The 16,215-nt window shown below is 41.1% G+C and overlaps 2 long non-coding RNA genes across 2 annotated transcripts in view; one reads left to right on the forward strand and one right to left on the reverse strand.

Moving 5' to 3' along the window:
* The window catches only part of LOC145537978 (uncharacterized), a 501,457-nt gene that overhangs the window by 422,710 nt on the left and 62,532 nt on the right, over positions 1-16,215 (reverse strand). The window lies entirely within an intron of this gene.
* On the forward strand, positions 1,175-13,271 carry LOC145538676 (uncharacterized). Its single transcript, XR_014077172.1, has 2 exons — positions 1,175-1,637; positions 12,047-13,271. It is a non-coding gene; the product is annotated as an uncharacterized LOC145538676 (long non-coding RNA).

A 16,215-nucleotide genomic window follows, 5' to 3' on the forward strand; every position in this document is an offset into this window, starting at 1 on the left:
GCAACACTAGTAATAAGAAGAAATAGTGAATACTATATATCAAACTCTTATAACATACTTTACTTCTATATATCCAACACATACAACCTTGGAAAATAAGAATTATTACACCCCTTTAATGGATTCAAAAATCCAGTCTCAAAGAGTTCGTGGGACTTGCCTAAAGACACCTCCTAGGAAGTGACAGGCCAAAGACTTAAATGTGGAACTGCCTAGCTCCGAGTCGCTTGTTCTACTCTCTATTACTTATTTCTACAGAGGTGGTGGGTAGTTACTGGAAGAATCCTCCATTCCCTGGGCCAGGTCTCTCTTCTAAATAAACACGGCAATATATTGAATTTCCTTCTGCTCCTCCTGCCTTTCTTTCAGCCTTGTTTTCTTTCGGTGTTCACTCTGAGGCTTCTCTTCTCCTCACCGACCAACGACTGTGATGCAGTTTGCATTTTCTGTTGCCATGCAGAAGGAGGCAGAGAGTGATGCTGTGTGTGTGAGAAAGAGAAAGCCTTCCAGATGAAATGCCATGTGTAAATGGAAATTGTCATTATTATCAGATGAATAAATGGAGAAGAGGCACACTGGCTCAAACAGAACTGAAGGAAAAATTGGATGGCGAACAAAAGCATTATTAATTTAAGAAACCGCCTGAATTTCCCTCTGGCAGTTTCCTTTGTAAACACCGTTAACAACCCGGAATGCTTGAATTGTATTTAAATGCCTAGCTTAAATATGTAAAAACAGAAACCTAGGCATTACTTTTAGGCATCCAGAAAATTGTTTGCTTTGAAAATCTTCCTGAGCAAAATAAAACTAGCATAGGAGACTTCCCAATTATGAGGGTCTGGTAATTCTGATTAAATTCTTTCATAGACTATAGAGTTGTTGACTTCTGCGCCATCCAACACCACATATAATTTATAGCTGACAGCTCTGTCACACTGCTGCTGTAAGACATGCTTGTATTTGTATTTCTCTATAACATGAACATGGTTCTTAGGGGTAAATGGCTGCAGCAAGGGATATCTTTAGGCAAAAGGGTTATTTAAGTGACCAAGTCACAGATGAGTAACTCTGCAAATGAGCCTGGTAGAGTCAACTCCATGGAGGAGAATAATTGCAGCTTTATGACCTCATTCAGAGGTGGAAAGTCCCTTACACAGGTACCATGGTGGAAGGTATTCAGAGAAGGTGTGTTCTGACACCAGAATCAAATAAGTCATATTTCCCTGAAGGCAAATATACCTATGATTTTGGATGAGGTGATTCTAAGTGAAAAGCCATCCCCTGCATCACCAGCTTCACAGGCTTTTTCAAATTATCTGGGAAAGTAAACATGGGCTTGTCAGTTCTCTGGAGCCTAGAAAACATTTGGAAGAAATTCTGACTCTCTGAGTTGGATGAGTAGCCATATCCCAGGAACCCCGCCCCCCACTCCCACCCCAGGCCACCTGGAACCTAGAGACCAACTAGGCTTGGAATTATCGCTCCTGATTATCAGCTAACCAACCCCAGGGCGGCAAACCGGTAATAACTAGCATCTCCATGCACCATGAGAGATCCAAGGCTTGAATCCCTTGTCAAAGGATAGAATAACAACAATGACAATGACCAATGTCAATCTGGGTCTTACAGTGGATGGGGTAAGAGCTTTTTTTTTTTTTTTTTTTTTTTTGGGTAAGAGCTTTATATACAGCCTTTGTGTATACTGTATGATTTGACCTCTTAAAAACCTTATTAAGGAATTTAATAATATTATTTCCATTTCATGAATGAGGAAACGGAAGCACAGAGGTTATGTCATTTGCCCAAGGTAAGTAAGCTAGAAAACAGCAGAAACAGGATTCAAGCTCAGACTGGTGCTAGAGTCCAGGTTCCTAAACACTCATAGGAAGTATCACGAGCCATAGGAAGATAGTGGACTTTCAAGTTCAGCACTATGGAAGAGAACGCCCGCTTAGTCACAAAGGTCAAGCATGACCCTGAGCAAGTGAATTCACTGTATTCCTTACTTGTCAAATGGATAAAATTCTGAACTAGCAGATGACTGTGAAGAAGTTTCTTAGCACTGAGTGGACACTCAACAGTAAACAGTTTCTTAAGGTACGCCTTAAACTCACTGACCAGTTCTGGCTATGACACAGCACTGGAATGGCATTTATCAACTCCAGACTACTCTACTTAAAGATCTCAGAGTCACAAGCTGAGTGGGATGACTGCAAACTATAAAGAAAAAGAATCACAAACCTGTACATACACAAACTCACACACACACAGGCTGGATTCTTATAGAACTCAAAAGACAGAAAACACTTCCTTCTCTATTCAGATCGTATCACATTTAACAGGTACCTGGCAGAACACCTACTTCTGCTTTATTGACTATGCCAAAGACTTTGACTGTGCGGATCACAACAAACTGTGGAAAATTCTTAAAGAGATGGGAATACCAGACCTCCTGACCTGCCTCCTGAGAAATCTGTATACAGGTCAAGAAGCAACAGTTAGAACTGGACATGGAACAACAGACTGGTTCCAAATCAGGAAAGGAGTACATCAAGGTTGTATATGGTCACACTGCCTATTGAACTTATATGTAGAGTACATCATGCAAAATGCCAGGCTGGATGAAGCACAAGCTGGAATCAAGATTGCCGGGAGAAATATCAATAACCTCAGATATGCAGATGACACCACCCTTATGGCAAAAAGTGAAGAAGAACTAAAGAGCCTCTTGATGAAAGTGAAAGAGGAGAGTGAAAAAGTTGGCTTAAAACTCAACATTCAGAAAACTAAGATCATGGCATCTGGTCCCATCACTTCATGGGAAATAGATGGGAAAACAGTGGAAACAGTGGCAGACTTTATTTTTGGGGGCTCCAAAATCACTGAAGATGGTGACTGCAGCCATAAAATTTAACGACGCTTGCTCCTTGGAAGAAAAGCTATAACTAACCTAGACAGAATATTAAAAAGCAGAGACATTACTTTGCCAACAAAGGTCTGTCTAGTCAAAGCTATGGTTTTTCCAGTAGTCATCTATGGATGTGAGAGTTGGACTATAAAAAAAGCTGAGCACTGAAGAATTGATGCTTTTGAACTGTGGTGCTGGAGAAGACTCTTGAGAGTCCCTTGGACAGCAAGGAAATCAAACCAGTCAATCCTAAAGAAATCAGTCCTGAATATTCATTGGAAGGACTGATGCTGAAGTTGAAATGCCAACACTTTGGACACCTGATGCGAAGAACTGACTCATTGGAAAAGACCCTGATGCTGGGAAAGATTGAAGGCAGGAGGAGAAGGGGATGACAGAGAATGAGATGGTTGGATGGCATCACCAACTCGATGGACATGAGTTTGGGCAAGCTCCAGGAGGCAGTGTTGGACAGGGAAGCCTGGCATGCTGCAGTCCATGGGACACATCGGACACAACTGAGTGACTGGCAGAGTTGACTGAGGATGGAAACTTAACTCTGAATCTAATTTGTATTTGCTTAGTCTCTAAGTCCTATCTCAATCTTTTGCAACCACATGGACTATAGCCCTCTAGGCTCCTCTGTCCATGAGATTTCCCAGGCAAGCATACTGGAGTGGGTTGCCATTTCCTTCTCCAGGGGATCTCCCCAACCCAGGGATCAAACCTGGGTCTCCTACATTGTAGGCAGATTCTTTACCATCTGAGCCACCAGTGAAGCCCACAATTATTTGTTAAGTGTCAAAGATTTACATTTTGATTGCCAGTATTACACATACAGTAAGTATCCTACAAGGGAACAAGTTCTGTTCTGAGAGTTTGTTCTTAAGTCCAATTTGTTCGTAAGTCCAACAAAGTTAGCCTAGATACCCAACTAACATCATCGGCTAAATAGTACTGTACTGTAATAGGTTTATTATACTTTTCACACAAATAATACATAAAAACACAAAAAGTAAAGAAAACAATTTTAACCTTACAGTACAACAGCTGGCATACAGGTGGACAAGCAAGAAGAGTTACTGACTGGAGGAGGGAGAGGAGATGGGACGATGACAGATCTGAATAGCAATAGGAGACAGAGGGCAAGCTGCAATTTCACTCACACCTGATGTTGATGAAATGCATACTCACATCTTTGAAAGTTTGAAACTTGAAGGTTCATACATAGGGGACTTACTGTATTTTACTTTAAATATGTCACTTTATACACACAAATATATAAAGTACGGTGGTATAGTGTGTGTGTGTGTGTGTGTGTGTGTGTGTGTGTGTGTGCGCGCGTGTGTGTGTGTGTTTCTCCCTATGATGATTTTGTAGCAAACTGACCTCACTGCTACAGGTCACTTTGAATCTTTCCCTTGGCTGGACTGGAATGATCCAAAACCACCAACAATTGATTCCTAAAACTTAAGTTGTATTTTTCTGGAATTATCAAGATGAGATTTTTGTTTCCCTTTTCCCAGGAATGCATTAATAACAATTTTTCAAACACAGCTAATGACCCTGCTTGTCCTATTGTTTTACCATATGCCTCACTGTGACACAACTAGAAAAGGGCTGCCCACAATGCCCACATCAGGCCAACCTGTGAGGCTATGAAGGGTGAGTGGCCTTTCTGGCCCTGATTTCTCTGCATTTCTTCCCTTTACTTCCTGATATGCTTGCAGACTTCCAGTGCCTCCTACTTTCTCCTGCTTCATCTTTATTTAAACTGTTTCAGGAAATGATCCATTAATATTACCTTCCCCAGGGGGACTGATTCCAGCAGCAATTCACCATGGCTGATAAGGAGGAGGATAATCATAATGATGAGAGTAACAGATTTACGGGAATTATTTTGTGTTTGTCTATGCCCAGTTTTTCCATATACCTTTTTTTTTTAATTTTTTGACCACACCATGTGCCATGTGGGATCTTAGTTCCTTGCCCAGGGATAGAACCTGTGGCCTCTGCCTTGGAAGCACCAAGTCTTAACCTCTTCCACCAGCAAAGTCCCTCCCTCTACCTGAATCTATCCAGACTGTTCTCTCCACCCACTGAAGATTTGTACTGAAATACTGAACACTACACACAACTTCTATTCTTGGGTCTTTCAAAAGCAGGAACTCTTCTGGGTGGATTTGCAAGATAAAATACCAGGTGCTTGGTTAAATTAAAAAGTTTCAGATAAGTAACAGTTTTTTAGTGTAATTGTGTCCTGAGCATTGCAGGGGTTGTACTTAGATTAAAAATTTTTGCATTGTGTATCTGAAATTCACAGTTATCTGGGTAACTTGTTTTGTTTTTTCTTGGCTATATCTGGCTACTCTACCACAGGCTGAAGGCAGAGAGACTTTGCAAACATGGCAGCAGGAGAAAGGGGGACTACCCCCCAAGTCCAAGGCAGATACTGAGGGGCCCTCATGGAACTGGGCCTGAACCCACGTCTCATGCAATCAAGTGGGTGCAGGAGCTCAGTGGAGAGGGGCTAAGCTGTACCACAGGAGGCTGTACTTTTGGCCTCAGGCACATTCCAGAGACCTCAGCCCAAGCAGGGGACAGTCCCTTAACATCAAGAGATGCCCACAGTCCCTTAACATCAAGTAGCCATATGTGCTCAGACAATTCATTTCTTCTCTATTAGGCCCTAAGGACTGAGATGGGAGTGGTCTAATAATAACTGAGAGCAGATTTTCTGCCAGACAGCATGAAGGAGACTTTAGGGTATAGTTAACCAAATCTAAAGGAACTGATGTGACATTTTTAACGTCCAGTTTTGTGAAAAAATTTTATAAATGCAAACTAGTCATCATTATTGCTAAACATTAAATACTCTGTGACATACACCACGTTAAGTGCTTTATGTACAGTAACTGGGTTTTTATATGACAGAATCATTATGGAACAAAAGAAGGGGTCCTTTGTTAATGGAGTTCAGGCCTTGGGGAGCATGTGAGTGAGATCACAGGAGAGGGGAACAGTGGACACGAAGCAATGCCCCTGGATCCATTGATTAGCCTGGCTCCAGTCCCTAAAACGAATTCCAGTCTAAAAGAAAAATTAGCTCAGGAAGTTGCTTCACTGAATAGACAAGATATTTGTTTCTTGAGCCAGCCATGTGTCAACCTGTCTTGCCCTTTCTGTCAAAAGGCAAAACAGGGTTAGTTCTGAAGTGAACATTTAACTTCCTCACTTCAGACATATGTTTTAGACTCAAGACTCAGTTCGTGAGGCCTTTCATGTGACCAGGTTAAGTTCTATAATTCCTTAAGAAACAACCTGGATTTTCTTTGGGCCAAGGTTTTAGTAAAAGCATTGTACTGTACTATGCAATTAATATTCACCTGAAAGAGGGAAAAGTTTCTTTTCGTTTGACACATTATCATGTCCCTAGGACTGGAATGCAAAAGTAGGAAGTCAAGAAACACCTGGCGTAACAGGCAAGTTTGGCCTTGGAGTACAGAATGAAGCAGGGCAAAGGCTAGTAAGTTTTGCCACGAGAACACACTGGTAATAGCAAACACCCTCTTCCAATAACACAAGAGAAGACTTTCCACGTGGACATCACCAGATGGTCAACACCAAAATCAGATTGATTATATTCTTTGCAGCCAAAGATGGAGAAGCTCTATACAGTCAGCAAAAACAAGACCAGGAGCAGACTATGGCTCAGATCATGAACTGCTTATTGCCAAATTCAGACTTAAATTGAAGAAAGTAGGGAAAACCACTAGTCCATTCAGGTATGGCCTAGATCAAATCCCTTACGAGTATACAGTGGAAGTGACAAATAGATTTAAGGTACTAGACCTGATAGACAGAGTGCCTGATGAACTATGGACAGAGGTTCGTGACATTGTACAGGAGACAGGGATCAAGACAATCCCCGTGGAAAAGAAATGCAAAAAAGCAAAATGGCTGTCTGAGGAGGCCTTACAGATAGCTGGGAAGAGAAGAGAAGCGAAAAGCAAAGGAGTAAAGGAAAGATATTCCCATCTGAATGCAGAGTTCCAAAGAATAGCAAGGAGAGATAAGAAAGCCTTCTTCAGCAATCAGTGCAAAGAAATAGAGGAAAACAACAGATTGGGAAAGACTAGAGATCTCTTCAAGAAAATTAGAGATACCAAAGGAACATTTCATGCAAAGATAGGCTCAATAAAGGACAGAAATGGTATGGACATAATAGAAGCAGAAGATATTAAGAAGAGGTGGCAAGAATACACAGAAGAACTGTACAAAAAAGATCTTCACGACCCAGATAATCACGATGGTGTCATCACTTACCTAGAGCCAGACATCCTGGAATGGGAAGTCAAGTGGGCCTTAGAAAGCATCACTACGAACAAAGCTAGTGGAGGTGATAGAATTCCAGTTGAGCTATTTCAAATCCTCAAAGGTGATGCTGTGAAAGTGCTGCACTCGATATGCCAGCAAATTTGGAAAACTCAGCAGTGGCCACAGGACTGGAAAAGGTCAGTTTTCATTCCAATCCCAAAGAAAGGCAATGCCAAAGAATGCTCAAACTACCACACAATTGCACTCATCTCATACGCTAGTAAAGTAATGCTCAAAATTCTCCAAGCCAGGCTTCAGCAATACGTGAACCGTGAACTTCCAGATGTTCCAGCTGGTTTTAGAAAAGGCAGAGGAACCAGAGATCAAATTGCCAATATCCGCTGGATCATCGAAAAAGCAAGAGAGTTCCAGAAAAACATCTATTTCTGCTTTATTGACTATGCCAAAGCCTTTGACTGTGTAGATCACAATAAACTGTGGAAAATTCTGGAAGAGATGGGAATACCAGACCATCTGACCTGTCTCTTGAGAAACCTGTATGCAGGTCAGGAAGCAACAGTTAGAACTGGACATGGAACAACAGACTGGTTCCAAATAGGAAAAGGAGTACGTCCAGGCTGTATATTGTCACCCTGCTTATTTAACGTATATGCAGAGTACATCATGAGAAATGCTGGGCTGGAAGAAACACAAGCTGGAATCAAGATTGCCAGGACAAATATCAATAACCTCAGATATGCAGATGACACCACCCTTATGGCAGAAAGTGAAGAAGAACTAAAGAGCCTCTTGATGAAAGTGAAAGAGGAGAGTGAAAAAGTTGGCTTAAAACTTAATGTTCAGAAAACTAAGATCATGGCATCTGGTCCCATCACTTCATGGGAAATAGATGGGGAAACAGTAGAAACAGTGTCAGACTTTATTTTTGGGGGCTCCAGAATCACTGCTGATGGTGACTGCAGCCATGAAATTAAAAGACGCTTACTCCTTGGAAGGAAGGTTATGGCCAACCTAGATAGCATATTTAAAAGCAGAGACATTACTTTGCCAACAAAAGTCTGTCTAGTCAAGGCTATGGTTTTTCCAGTGGTCATGTATGGATGTGAGAGTTGGACGGTGAAGAAAGCTGAGCGCCGAAGAATTGATGCTTTTGAACTGTGGTGTTGGAGAAGACTCTTGAGAGTCCCTTGGACTGCAAGGAGATCCAATCAATCCATCCTAGAAGAGATCAATCCTGGGTGTTCATTGGAAGGTCTGATGTTGAAGCTGAAACTCCAATACTTTGGGCACCTCATGCGAAGGGTTGACTCATTGGAAAAGACCCTAATGCTGGGTAGGATTGGGGGCGGGAGGAGAAGGGGACGACAGAGAATGAGATGGTTGGATGGCATCACTGACTCAATGGACATGGGTTTGGGTAGACTCCGGGAGTTGGTGATGGACAGAGAGGCCTGGCGTGCAGCAGTTCATGGGGTCGCAAAGAGTCGGACACGACTGAGCGACTGAACTTAACTGAGGCTGCGCAATCTGTTCCTCTAGGACTCGGTGTTCTTCTTCCAATAATATGAAGCAAATAGCCATTGGCCTCATTTGGAAACAGTTTGTGCACTCCCCAGCCCAGCCATACAACACACACAGCTTAGTATGAAGATCTGAAATGGCTTTGCTTTTACCACACGCTGAAAAAGAAATAGCAGTTATCCAATACCTGGCACCTGGTTTTGCACTCCAGACTCATCCTCAACGGATCACAAAAAATCATCATTGTGATCACCACCTGGGCTTCCCTGGTAGCTCAGCTGGTAAAGAATCCACTTGCAATGCAGGAGACCCCGGTTCAATTCCTGGGTCAGGAAGATCCCCTGGAGAGGGATAGTCTACCCATTCCAGCATTTCTGGGCTTCCCTGGTGGCTCAGAGGGTAAAGAATCAGCCTGCAATGCAGGAGACCTGGGTTCAACCTGGGTTGGGAAGATCCCCTGCAGGAGGGCATGGCAACCCACTCCAGTATTCCTGCCTGGAGAATCCTCAAGGACAGAGGAGGTTGGCAGGCTGCAGTCCATAGGGTCGCTACGAGTCGGACACGATTGAGAGACTAAGCATAGCACAGCACATCGCCACCTTGCTCAACAATGACTAGCATTATAAATGTCCAGTCCCATGACTTCATGGCAAATAGATGGGGAAACAATGTAAACAGTGACAGGCTTTATTTTCTTGGGCTCCAAAATCACTGCAGATGGTGACTGCAACCATGAAATTAAAAGACACTTGCTCCTTGGAAGAAAAGCTAAGACTAACCTAGATAGCATACTAAAAAGCAGACACATTACTTTGCCAACAAAGGTCCTTCTAGTCAAAACTATGATTTTTTTCCAGTAATCATGTGTAGATGTGAGAGCTGGACCATAAAGAAAGCTGAGTGCTGAAGAATTGATGCTTTTGAACTGTGGTGTTGGAGAAGATTCTTCAGAGTCCCTTGGACTGCAAGGAGATCCAACCAGTTGATCCTAAAGGAAATCAGTCCTGAATATTCACTGGAAGGACTGATGCTGAAGATGAAGCTCCAATACTTTGCCCACCTGATTCAAAGAGCTGATTCATTGGAAAAGACTCTGATGTGGGAGAGACTGAAGTCAGGAGGAGAAAGGGACGACAGAGGATGAGATGGTTGGATGGCATCACCCACTTGATGGACATGAATCTGAGCAAGCTCTGGGAGTTGGTGATGGACAGGGAAGCCTGGCATGCTACAGTCCATGGGGTAGCAAAGTGTCAGACACGACTGAGCAATTGAACTGATAATAAGACTTATAAAAGGAGACAGGACACAAAAAGAAGTTTCTTGAACAGAGCCTCAGCAATTCTGTTTTGAAGACATTTTAACCATTTAACCTAGCAGATAAAATCAATATCAAAATTATCTGGAAATGAGCTCTTTTAAGGAAAGTTTTGTTTTATAGGAATCATTGTCAAGTCTCTGATGCAGAAATCTGATACTGCAAATAGTTCAACAAGAGATTGGTCTTGAATACTTCAATGTTGAAGACAAGGAGTTATTGACATCAATTTAAGAATTTTACACAGAGGGAGCTCCTGACCCTGAACAATGAAGGTAGAGATGATCGTTTCTTTGTGAGGAAATTAGGAGATGTATCTATGTCTATATAACCCCTAATCCCATGCAGATTCTGCAACTTTTATCATTTAAACATTTTTACCACTCAATAAATTGCAGTAAGTTAAAGGCAAATTTTCCTTTGGTAGAAATAACTCAGACCCAGACCTTTCTCCACCTGGATGTCTCACAGATTCTTTGAGATCAAAAAAAACTTTATTTCTCTCTGGCTTCAAAAAAAATGTATTCATTCTGAGGCTAGGTTTCTCACTGTTGGAAATTGGAGCTACAAAAACATGGAGGCAAGAAAGACTAGACTGTATCACAATCAGTATGAACTCAGGGTTTTTTAAATACAGAGAGACAAATAGAGAAAAAATATATCTGATTTCTGTTCAGCAAAGGAATTAGAAACAATAACACCCCCATATTAATGAATATACCCAGACTTTGGTGATCCAGTGCTGTTTGGATAAAAGGCAGATTCTAGGGCTGGGGCAGAGAAAGTACAAAATAATCTCAGAGGGGTGTACTGCTCCAAAAAGTTTAAGAGTTCCAGAGAAATGACAGAAACTATCCAAAGGACACAGGAACCATTTTGAAGGGACTTCCACAGGTAAAATGAGGGACAACTTAAGCATCAAAATAAATAGAGTAGTGGATAATAACTTATTTAAATCTATGAGCCCATACAAGTATAAATTTAAATGAAAATACAGATGGGGAACCAGAAAAGATCTCCTTTATAGTAACATAGATACAACAGTATAAATACTGCAGCAACCATGGAAGAGAAAATCATCCATGAATGCTCAAACTATCAGATGAAAGTTCGATAAGGAACATAAAATTCACACAGATTCACAGTATCTCCCCACAAAATTCTTGTTAATTACAAAGGGAAAAATTCATAATTTTACATTGAAAAAGTCTGAAGGATACCAGATTATGTTATCAATGCTACAATCACCAACACGGGGACAAATCTACATCTTGTGTCTCCTCCTAACAGGCACTAAGGAGGCTACTACCTAACTTCTCTCTTTCCAAAAAAAAAAATGTATAATCTGAACCTAATTGTCACAAAACAATAGATAAATCCACAAAACAAACTTCACAAAACAAATGGCTTGTACCCTTCAAAATGCCATGATCAAGAAAAACGAAGAGAGTTTAAAAAAAAAAAACTGTTTCAAATGAGAAGATAACTACACAGACACCTCAGTGCAATGTATAAATCAGGACTTGATCCTGCACTGGGAGAAAAATATAACATATGAAGAATGATTGAGACAACTCACAGAAGCTGGTTATAGACTGTCGATTAGATGACCACAATATATCAATAGTACACAAGTTTGATGTTTGATTATTTCACAGTGTTTATGTAAGAACCCATCCTTTTTCATGGGAAATATACACTGAAGTGTTTAGGAGTAAAGGACCAAAATGTCCCCAACTTACTTTCAATTCATTCAGAAAAAATCGATCAGTGTGTGCATATGTGTGTGTGAGAGAGAGAGAGAACAAGAGTACCTGGGGCAAGATGTAAACATTGCTGGACTTGGATAAGTATAAGGTGATTTCTAATACTATTTTTGCAACTTTTCTCAGTTTAAAGTTATAGCAAAATAATAATTTACCAAAACCTATCCATTTTGTGTGTGTGTGTGCTTTCATAAGGACTTTCAAACTGTGGTGCTGGAGAAGACTCCTGAGAGTACCTTGGACAGTAAGGAGCTCAAACCAGTCAATCTCAAGGGAAATCAACCCTGAATACTCATTGGAAGGACTGATGCTGAAGTTGAAACTCTAGTACGTTGATCATCTGATGTGAACAGCTGACTCATTGGAAAAGTCCCTGGATGCTGGGAAAGATTGAGGGCAGAAGAAGAGGGCTTCAGAGGATGAGATGGCTGGATGGCATCACCAATGCAATGGACGTGAACTTGGGCAAACTCCAGGAGATGGTGAGGGACAGAGAGCCCTGGCTTACTGCAGTCCATGGGGTCACAAAGAGTCAGACACAGTGAGTGACTGAACAACAATAGCATCCATTTTTTTAAGACCCAACTGAATCCTAAAATCTTCCATGAAACCTTCTCTTCCCACTACAGAATGATATCAAAGATCATAGAGTTTTATTACTTCCTCTGGAGAAATCCTATAGGATTTCTCTATGAGAGTGTGCTTTATTCAGTTTTTTTTTTAATGCCTTCTCTCTTTTAATGAGACACCATACTTGACACTGCAGAAATTACTTTTTGAGAATAACAGGGTTTTTTTGTTTGTTTTGTTTGGGGGTTTGTGCTGTTTTTATTTTATTTCATTTATTATTTTGGCCACACCATGAGGCAAGTGGGATCTTAGTTCCCCGACCAGGAATCAAACCTGTGTCCCCTGCATTGGAAGTCTTAACTGCCTGACCACTAGGGAAGTTCCTGTTTTATTCAATTCTTAATGAATCAGAAGGTTTCTGAGAAAGCTACTTCTCTAGTCTATTACCAACAATCTTCCTTTTATCATGTATCTCCCCAGTTCTGTGGTAAACTCTTCGAGGCCTGAAAAACACATCTTCCAAATTCTGTAACTGTCTGACCACTTATTCACATTTTCCGCCCTTTCTCCTACCATCATCCCCATGACCTGAGGCCTATTAGACAAAAACTGGTTAACTCTTCCTGCTTAATCCTTTATCCCTCATGCTTCAGCTTAGACACCATCTCCCCCAGCCCTTCATGATGCCCTAGACTGGGTTAGATGGCTGTTATACACAATTCTGCACTGCAGCAAACTTTTCTTGTTCAACTAAATTGGCTACTTTCTATCTCCTTCACCACACTCCAAGTTCCTTGAGGGCTGAGATTCCAGGTGAGGTATAGGCACTCATTAAATATTTACTGAATAACTAAAGTATAAATGGTTTAATTTTTGGAAGTCAACACCTCTTGCTAGTTTCTATAACTATCTTCAGATAATCTGCTGCACCACCACTTGGGGTGCATGTAAGCTAAGCAGACCCACCTGGACTGTAATGAATCTTTGGGGGACAGTTTCTGAACATCAAATTTATAAAAAGGTTCTTCAAGCAATTTTAACATGCATTAACTTTTAGAATCAGAGATCAAGCAGAGTGAAGCCATTTCTCATTATTCACATCCCCTCATTTCTCCCTTTTCCATATTTTACCCCTAATATAAAAATCTTCAAACTGACACTTGCTGAGATTCTGGAGCTTCTATTCAATTTACACTCTCCCTATTGAAGTGTGGCCTTTGCTGATTTGGCTCCCAGATAGCTTCCAAATAGTACCTTTGAAGAACTCTGAAAGCCTCAGTGTCTGTCTAAAATGTGAGGCTCATCAGTGCCAAAGCCAAATTATATAATATATGTGGGAGGAAATGCAAAGGAAATACATTTGACCATAACCAAAGTTTTACTGAAAAAATAACAAAAAGACAGCATGTAGGATTCAAATACAAAAAAGAAAAATTTGCTTTCCAGCTTTAGTTCTACCAGAAAAGAAAGGTTTTCCTCTAGAAAAACAATGACTTTGGGTTAAGCCAACTGTTACATATAATTACATATCCCTTGAAGTATTACTGGTGCCATCAAAGTTTTAAAAAGGGTGGGGCTTCGAGGACACTTGTGGTTGCATCAAATTTCACTACAGATCCTAATAAGGTGATATTTTTAATCTATGAACAGAAGGTAGTAGGTTATTACAGCCTGTGTACAAGCTATTAATAACCTCTTTGCAATCAATGTGATTCTAGATGAATGGTAAAAATAAGGCATTCGCTTCTCTTCCTATCTCTTAAATGCCATGCCTTTATCACCATCTTTAAGGTTTGTGAAATGAAAAGACAGATGAAAAAAATCAATGGACAGCCTTTTGAATATGTGACATAAATTATCCTTGAGCTAAATAATTTACTAGTTTATAAAGCCAAGGGAGATAAAGATTCCAATGTAAGTGAAATAAACTGTATGCATATTTAAATAACTCATATTTTAATTAAAATTGCCTATGGAACATTGGGATACTCCAAAATCATTTTGACCACTACCTACTTTCATCAGCTTAAAAAAAGGAAAAGAGTTAAAAAAGAAACAAAGAAAGAAAGAAAAAGAGTTATTAGACATACTTTGCAGGGCTTTTGAAGGTCCCCAAACCATGGAAACATAGGTCACGTGCTTTCACCCTGTGCCCGGTGCTATAATTAGCTTGGTGTCAAGAGGAGGAAATACACACTGAACAGCAGGTACACAGTGGGTTTTGCTGCATGAAGCATAATGAGGATTTCAGATGCAACACACTAATACTTGTTTTATTACCGTAGTCAATTGTCCGTGCATCTTAGGATTCATGTTGTGTGCATTGGCTAAGTCATGTTTCTTTCATTAGCTGAAGCAATTAATGTACATTCAGCCTTTTAAGTACTATCTCTTTCTGCTTTCTCCTTGTGTAATTCAGTTTGTGATGATTAAAATAATTTTTCAATGGCAATGTCACAGCTTAATGAAAAAATATACAGCACTAATGTAAGAAGCATTTGTAAACATTTTTAGGAGGATATTGTTTGTTGTAACACAGCACTGTAGCAGATGGCTATAAAAAGCAGCTCAAACTCAAAACTAGCAGACAGACCAACCTCAGGGGATTGGGGTAAACGGGTGGAAGGAGGAGAAATTTGGGTCTTTTGAAAGAGAATTTAATGCTTCGTCAGAAATAGCTTTCAGTCTCTCTTTTGTTTCATATGGCTAAGGGCCAAAGATGGGGTACTATTTACAATGAATGACTCAGCCTTGTTCAACATTCTAACTGAGGTAGGAGATAGATGGACCCCTGAGCTGGACAACTGGTGTCTGTCAAGTAGAGTAAAACTGAAGCTTTGTTCTCACCCAGACACTCCAAGGACAAAGCTAGTGGCAGAAGCTGAGCTCTGTTAAAGTAAAGAGATAAGTGGACCACTCCTGAGGTCAAGGAAAATGTCCTTGTCTACACATGATCAGGAAGGCTTCTAGGGGCTCAAAAAGGGAGGAGCCCCACCCCATAATAAGTGTGGACACACAGCCACAGGCTTCTGCCATGGGAGCTATCTTAGCAAAAACACGTGTACACAGGGTGGGGAGGGTCCTAGATCAGGTCAGATGTGGGAAAAGAAATAAGATCATTGGCCACAGGCAAATGAAGACCTGGAAGAATTGTCCTAAATAAGTGACTGAGGTCATCTTTTTCCTGCACTCCACCTCATTAGAGAGGACACCCACAACTCTTCTCTACAGGTATGTAGCTCTGCCTTGCTTCTGGCTTAAATAAGCTGTTTCCCTGTGTTCTCTCCCACATGTTGTGCTATGTCTCTAATAATAAACCTTTTACCTATTTTCACACTTTTTTGGCTCTCTGAAACATTCTTGTTTCAAACAGGGTGGGGAAGTGCCAGTGGCAAGAGCCAGGACAACTTTGCTTCTAGCCTCTAGCATCTGGTGAACTGGCAGCTAGGAGTCCTGGTTTTCATCCAGGCGACCCAGGTTCAATTCCTGAGCAGGAAACTAAGCTCTCTCTCCAGGGAGGCTCCCTGCTGTCTCTCCCAGGTCATAACTACTGAGCAAGTACCTTGTGCCAGGGCTCAGGCTCAGTCTTTTACATACAACTCCTCCGTCAATAGCAGAAACTGTGAGAAACTGAGACACAGAGGGATGAAATGACCTTCCCAAGAGTCTCACTGCTAGTTAGCCATAGAGCTGGGATCCAGCCCACACTCAATTCCCTTTTACTACCTGGTAGAGTGGTTAAGGAGCCAGGCTGGGTGGGTTTATGCCTCTGCTTCCCTGCATATTAGCTATGG

Source organism: Giraffa tippelskirchi, chromosome 2 (assembly GCF_054371585.1).
Source record: "Giraffa tippelskirchi isolate mGirTip1 chromosome 2, T2T-mGirTip1v1.2.pri, whole genome shotgun sequence".
Lineage (NCBI taxonomy): Eukaryota > Metazoa > Chordata > Mammalia > Artiodactyla > Giraffidae > Giraffa > Giraffa tippelskirchi.